Below are 8,061 nucleotides of genomic sequence, written 5' to 3' on the forward strand. Positions count from 1 at the left end.
TAGGTTAAAGGTCTCCTTAAGGAGTGTGGAGTCGGCCTTGGCTGGCTTTTGCTGACATAGGAAGAGGCACTCTCTGAGTTTACTTCAGAGAGAACAAAGAGATTATTCTAAAATTTTATATTAAACATTATCACCTCATTAAACTGTAAGTTCTATGAGGGCAGGGATCTGATTGTATCTAAACTTTGTAGATACCTCAGGATTAAGCATAAAGCAGATCCTTAATAAATGTTTGTTAGGCAAACGAATGAACCCCTCTATTTAGGGGCTTGAAAAAAAAATCAGTTGCATTCATTCAACAATACTTATTAAGTGCCTACTATGTGCAAGGTCTTGTGATAGGAATAAGGAAGATAAAAACTTAAATTCAATACAGGTCCTGCATTCAAGAAATTGCTAACTCCAGCCTTGAAGCTGCATGGTTTTCGTGGAAAGAGAAGTGGATTTTGAAGTCCAAAGGAAGAGACAAGTGTCCTTGCTCTGTCCCTTACAATCTAGGTGATCTGATCCGGAGTAAGTCACTTAAACTCTCTGAGGGGCCCCTTTATCCTCCTTCATGGAAGGGAGACAATGCTACTTAACATTACCTATTTCAAAGGTTTGTTTGTTGTAAGGCTCCTCTTTGGAGCAAGTGCTAGGGAGGCATTTCCTCTTCAAAAGCCTTCAGTCAACTCTCTTTTCTGTGGTTTTTGGAACAGTAGCTGCCAAATTTTTCAAGGTCTTTCTCTTTTTCAAGTAAAAAAAAAATTCTCAGACACCTTCTCCCTCTCCTCCCCGCCATGAGCTAGCTGTACAATGGTATCCACTGACTGCAGAAAATATGCAATGACAAAATGACGATTCATATGGAGAGGTCCTTGGCAATACCTCTGCTGCTCCCACTGTGATGGCCCGCAACCCTCTCAAGTTTGGTTCCCACCAGATTAAAATGAATGGAGAAATATTTAACAAAATAAATACAATATAATAAACCATAAATAACGTTATGTTTTAAAACTAAGTCAATTTGCAACCAGCAGAGAATGTTATGTATGGATCAGGGGCCCTCGTTTCTATTAGTGTTTGACACCCCTGGTCTGTGTGCCCAGGTTGGAGACTTTCCTGCTAGGATTATAGAGAAACTCTCCTGGACATCTAAGGCCTTCCACTATCTGGTTCCGAGTAATAATAGCTGATTTTTAAAAATAGTGCTTTAAAGGTAACAGTTGGAATATATGAAATAATAACTGCTAGCTTTACAGAGTGCTCTAAGATTTGCAAAGCATTTAATCATTTGATCCTCACAATAACCCTAAGCAGATGCTATTTTACAGGTGAGGAAACTGAGGCAGATAAAGATAAAGAGGTTAAGTGACTAGTGTCATGGAGCTATCAGGGTCTAAGGCAAGATTGACCTCAGGTCTTCCTGACTCCAGGTCCTAAACTCTACCCACTGGGCCACCTAGTGGTCTATATATATTACCTCATTTGAATCTCACCATAACTTGGTGAGATAGCGTTGTACAGGAATTATTATTCAATTTTGTATATAATGAAACTAAGAGAGAGGTCTAGTGACTTGAGCATGGTCACCACACACTGTCTCTTACTAGCAATGATGAGAATGCAGACTTAGGGTCTTCCAGACTCCAGGTCCAGTGCACCAGCACTATGTTATCTTCAGGTACTCGATACTCCAGCCAAACGAGACTACTTCCTATTTTCTACTTCAGCATTCCTTCAGTCTCCTACCTCTGCGCAGACTCATGATCTATCGGTCCACCACGTCTTCTACCTCTTTCCTCCTCCCTCTGCCACTCTAAAGGCTTCTGTTCCAGGTTCCAGGTTCTTCTCAGGTAGTAGCAGCCTCCCTAGGTCCTGCCAGGTGTTCATGCTCTTACCCTTCTCAAATTGCCTTCTATTGACTTATCCAAATACTCATTGTATCCCACTCCTCAAGGGAAGTGATTTTTGTCTTATCCCCTTTGCCTACAATGGCTGTTTCCTGTTAGATTGGGGCTCCCTGAGGGCAGGGACTGTCTTTTGCTTATTTCTGTATCCCGAGAATTTAGCTCAGCGCTAGTACATAGTAGATGCTTAATAAATACTTATTGACTGAATATACAAATAACCATAATGCAAAGAAAAACAGTCCGAGAGAAATATGAAGTGCTGTGAAGTCAGGAGCAAAGAGAAAACCCCGTTCAACCGAGAGGATTAAAGGTTACAAGAATGTTTTTTATTTTGGTCATTAAAGCCAGGAGCAGATGTAGGAGAGCCATTTTGGAAGAGCCCAGGACTGTTTGTGGGGGGTCTAGCCCCAGGTCTTGCACTAATTAGTTGTGTGACCTTGGACAAGTCACTTCTGTTCCCTCCTGCAAAATGAGGGGATTTGACAAGATCAGGAGTTTGTTTTTTCAATAGTGAGTTTCATCTCACATATTCAGAAACCCATCTATGTACAAAGTTGTATGTTTCTGTGGATAACAGGGGAATAGTACATACAGCCTGTTGGTTATTAAAAAACATTTTTAAAAACTGTCAACTATTATTTTGGTTAAAGCTAAAAACTATTTTAAAAAACCCTTTTGTAGCAGCGATACAAAAGCAGTCCTTCAATCCCCCAGCTTAATCCGTTTTCTTTGTACAAAAGGGAACAATTATAAACCAAGGGCTGGTCTGCATGAGTCCTGTATAACAGATGGAGCTGCTCTCCCGAACCCGGTTAGATCTCCAGGGCTTATCCCAAGTCTTACTCCAAGTTGCATCACTGAAGGCAGCTCCCAGGTGGATCAGAGAATTTCCTTGAATATCACCAGCCAGCAGAGCCAGACATTTGTGGTGGTGATATTCCCTACTGGCTGACTGGCTCATGGATACTGGCTAATTAAGGAAAACCTTTCTCTGCAGACCTCACCTCTGAGTCCCAGCAGGCCACATCTGGATCATGGGCCACAAGTTCATGGCTGGGTGACTAGACTAAGGTCTTCTAGCTCTAAGGTGCTGTGACATCTATACAAGAAATCGAATATTATGAAAAAATGTTTTCTTTGTTACCTCATGAAAGAAAAAAGTAGATGAATTTTGAATAAGGAAAAGTAACTTTTTGAAATTCCCAAAGAGATATATGGTTAATCCAAAGAGGAAAATCCTTGACTAAAGGAAATGGCCTATCTGGCAGGTTATTTATCAAGCAGACATTTATTATGTGCCAAGTAATGTGCCAGGAACTAGAGATACAGACACCAAAGTGATACAGGAGCCCCTGCCCTCAAGGAGTTCAAGTTCTATTAGAAGAAACTTGTGAATGGTTGGTTCACTGCCCCAAAATTGCATTTGTTGGGGCCTAGGAAACCCCGGGAAGATCCAAACTAGTAAGCCAGATCCCTCAGTCTGCCTGTCAGAGAGGAGGAAAAATGTGTCAGTTTAGGTTTGATGGGGGCGGTTTTAGACTTTATAAGATACCACTCTGAATGATGCTGGGTCCTGTAACTGCTGTGGGGCTTTGGGGGGGGCGGGGTGAATAGGAGGCACTGACATGGGTCACTGTTATTTGGGTCTGCCAAATGATCAACTTCAGTATCATCACAGTAAGGTATGGTCATCTGAACCTGCCCCATGGCACGGTCATTCATACTCCTTCACCATCTCTTGTCTGACAGATGAAATGAGTTAGTCCAGTAGGATGGGTTTAGCCAAGCTGTTGTAACTGAAGGTGTTCTGTACATCTGGACCACTTTGTAAGACAAGGGCTTGGATTAGATCCAGGGTTCCTTCCAATTCTAATTCTTAAGATTCCTCTTATTTCTGGTAAACCCATTCTTTGAGGAACAAACGCTGAGAAGGGTTAGTTGATGCCACCTACAGGGTAATTTGGGAATTTGATAGGGAGGAAAAAAGGTAAGAAAATAATAGAATTTAAAGGACTCAACTTCTCAGCCAAAGCAGGAATTCTGTCTAAAACATCTGGGACAGTCAAGAAGTCTTCATGACACACCTGAATTTAAAAGATAATTCCCATTGACTTAAAAAAACCAAAAAACTATACTATAATACAGTATTGACTGATTTAGGATTCAAAAGACATTTAATCCTGGCTGACTGTCCTTAATTAGCTATCTGGCTTTGGGCAAGCCACTTTCCCTTCTGAGTCTCAGTTTCTTTATACAAGAGGAAGATCACTTTTTGCTGAAATAACCAGAGAAAGGTAGTGAAAGATATGGGGTTTGAGATGGGTTCTGGAGACTTGAAGAAGGTATTCTAGGTAAGCAAGGGCATTAACGGGAAAAAGAGTATGCAGACAAAGCTTAGTGTATGATGATGTGGATGAAGAAGATAGTTTGTGCTAGAATCCACTGATGCTAATTTAGACGGAGTGGGGGGGAGGTCTCAGTCTAGACACAGGTGGGCATCTGCTGAACAAAAAAGCATCTTCCTCTCTCCCTCATAATTTTCCCATGGAGAGACAACCATACCTAGGGTACAAAGACAATCTCTAGGGTTTGAAAATTGTGATAGCCAATTTGGGCCATCTGGTGTTGGCATTTAGTCATTCAGTCATGTCTAACTCTTCGTGACTCCATGGACCGTTGCATGCCAATATTATCCATGGGGTTCTTTTTCTTGGCCCATAAAGTTCTCATTTTGTTTTAGCCAAATATTCCACATTCCTAGCAAACAGGTCTCTCCCTAACAGAGAACATGCTTGCTCAGACAAATGCAATGTTCCCAATTAGAATTTCTTGCCTTGCTCTCCATTGGACAGATGCAGCCTCCTGAACCTCCCACTTCATGTTCTCTTCCCTGATAGGTTCCCATGGCGTTCTTTTAGCAAAGATATTACAATGGTTTGCCATTTCCTTTTCCAGTGGATTAAGACAAATAGAAGTTATGTGACTTGCTCAGGGCCACACAGGTAGTAAATGTCTGAGGTCACATCTGAACTCAGGTCTTCCTGACTCTAGACCCAGTGCTTTATCCACTGAGTCATCTAGACACCTCCAAAAAAGATAAGGAGCTAAGCAAGCACCACCGGGATTCCAAACCAGGATCTTCTGTTTACTAGACAGGAGCTGTAACCAACTAAGCCACAGTGCCACCCAAGCCCATCTACAAGCTCAAATTTGGGAATACAGACCTATATAGATCACTTTACTTCTCTGGGCCTCAGTTTCCTCTTCTGTGTAATAAAAAAGTTTTACTAGATGGACTCTGAGGTCCCTTCTGGCTGTAGCTCTATGATCCTAAAACATGGGGTCTTAATGTGGGGTCTTTGAACTTTAAAAAATTTTGATAACTAATAAAATTACTTGTAATCTCTTGTGCTTTATTTTATGCATTTAAAAACATGATTCTGAGAAGGGGTCCATAGGTTTCACCCCAGGCTTAAACCATCATCCAGCTCAGGTGTAGGTGCAGAAAGGTCAACATATCACAGAAGGGCTAAAACCATCCAAGCAGAGCCCAAGTAAACTCATGATGGCGGAGACGTAGGTATCACCACTGATGCTCACATGTGTGGTTCGTGCTGTGAATATATGCTAATGCATATGTGTCATTTTTTGTATTCTGGTTTTCTTTTTTACTTTTTATGTTTTCTGATTTATGTACTAATGACATGCATTGTACTAATATATTACTGTTGCTAAGGATGCTTACTAACCATATAATTTTACTGTTTTACATTCACATCCTTATATACTAGGTATGTATATTCATGGGTCTTTGTAAGGTATTCTTGTAATATATCCCGCATATAATTTAGGCCTCTAGTCATAAAGTAGTTCTATCAAGTGATAATTTGCATTATGCAGTGCTTACTGCGGGTAATGTTAACATAGCTATGATCTGTAAACAGTACAGTGGAATGCTTTAAGTTGCTGTTCAAGTGTATCAGTAAAACTTTGTGGGGACTATAAAATCTTTTGCTGAGAGGTAGGAATGTAACAAATGTGTAGTTAGGAAGAGCCTTTCTTTGAACTTTTTGGTTTCGGCCCAGAACTACACATTCCACAAATGAACCGGAGAGCTCAGAAGTGTCTAGTACTAAACAGCGAGGAGATGTGGTTAAATGTCAGGGGAAATGGAGTTCTTTAAAAGACTGACTGGACCACGCAGCTGTGGGATTGCCCAGGACAGGGGAACTGGACTCATACCAAGAAACAGTCATACCAGACAACCATGATATCCACGGGGTTGGATTCAACTTGCCTGGTAGAGGGAGTCCCTATCTTCTTCCCTTGGGCTTTTGGGATGGGAGACTGTAGCCACCTGGGTTTCTGGGAAGTCAAATGACATTTCGATAAGTATTTTGAGAGAAGTAAGGTCAACATACCTGCACTGGGATTTTGTAAGAGAGCTCAAGAGTTCTCCTGGTCAGGGATTGGTTGAATTGGAAAGCCTGACGGTAACCTCCCCCACCTGTCCCTTTTTTTCTATTTATCACTGACATTGACAGGAGGAATAAATAATATTGTTCCTTTGCAAGTGGCTTCTATTAATGTTGATTCTCTGGGGTTTTTTGGGACAGCTAGGTGGCACAATGGATAGCTGGGAGTGAGGAAGACTCTTCTTCCTGAGTTCAAATCTGACTTCAAACACTTACTAGATGTGTGACCCTGGGCAAGTCACTTAACCCTGTTTGCCTCCATTTCCTCATGTAAAAAATGAGGTGGAGAAGGAAATGGCAAACCATTTCAACTTCTTTGCCAAAAAATATCCCCAAGAGTCAAACACAACCCAACAACAAATACTGTGTTTATTATCTTTCTATGTCTTGTAGTAAACATACCTAAACTATTATTTGAATCTGTTTTTCTTTTAGTTCACGTGGATTAGGGACTGAGGCAATCAAGATATGAACCATACACCTAAGATATATTTTAGAGATGTTCATGGAATCAAAGTCAAAATTGTAACATTTAGGAAATATTTTATGTGAATGATTCTTTCACATTTTTAAAAGCCTAGAGAGAGCCTAGAAGAATCTGGATCAAGGTTAGGGGGACAGAAGCTTGCCATATATAGCAACCTCAACAACTGTGGTCAGCTATTGAAAACTGTGCTTCCAACATCTCCCTTGAGGAGAGACAGGATAGAAGAGGGAAAGAAACAGGCTCTTATTAAATGGCTACAACGTGCTGGGCAATGTCCTAAGAATTTTACAAATATCTCATCTGCTCCTCACAACAACCAAGGGAAGTAGGTACTATTATTATCTGTATTTTACACTGAGGAAAATGAGACAGAAATTGAATGACTTGTCCAGGGCCACAGAACGAGTAAATTTCTGAGGCTGAATTTGAACTCAAGTCTTACTGAGTCCAGGTCCAGTGGTTTAAAAACTTTGCCACCTAAATGGACCTCTAATATTACTGTTATAGGGAGTTCCTTCTTGCTAAGAAACTTTTCCTTTCAGCATTTATTAGCATTTTTCTGTAACCATTTTAGAGAGTTGCCTTGAGGGATGGGGATAAAACTTCTCACTCTATGAGGAACCTTTCAGGCCTCTTGCTCTATGTGGAATGTCTATCATCTAATTTCCTTATTTTACTAATAAGTAGAGGCTAAAGAAGGTGACTTGTTTAAGGTCACAGAGTAAGTGGGTGAGGTGGGAATAGAACCCAGTCCTCCTGTGCTGTGGTGAGGGATGTTTCCATTCTAATTATGCTGCCCCCACCTAGGAGGGAGCACATTTGTTTGGCATCAAAGAATAAAGAAAAAGCATTGGTCTTTGATTCAGAAGACTGGGATTTGAATGCTGTGATCTTGGACAGGTCACCTAACAAATGAGATAATATTTGTAAAATGCTTAGCATATAGTAGGTTATATATATATATACATATATATGTACATATATGTATATATATATATATATATATAGCTTAATTCTTCTTGGCCTCAATTTACTATTTATAAAAAACAAGGGGGTTATATCTCTCCAGCTCCTGCTTGCTTTCCATTTATGATCTTCCTGTTGTGATTCGTGGCTTTCTGGTCCCAGGTGTGACAGATCCCTGGATGGAAGGGCTAATACGTGGCATAGGAGAATTGCTGGTCTGTGGCTTCCTCTGATTCTGTCC

The sequence above is a fragment of the Notamacropus eugenii genome, chromosome 3 (genome assembly GCF_028372415.1).
Source record: "Notamacropus eugenii isolate mMacEug1 chromosome 3, mMacEug1.pri_v2, whole genome shotgun sequence".
In the NCBI taxonomy this organism is placed as follows: Eukaryota; Metazoa; Chordata; class Mammalia; order Diprotodontia; family Macropodidae; genus Notamacropus; species Notamacropus eugenii.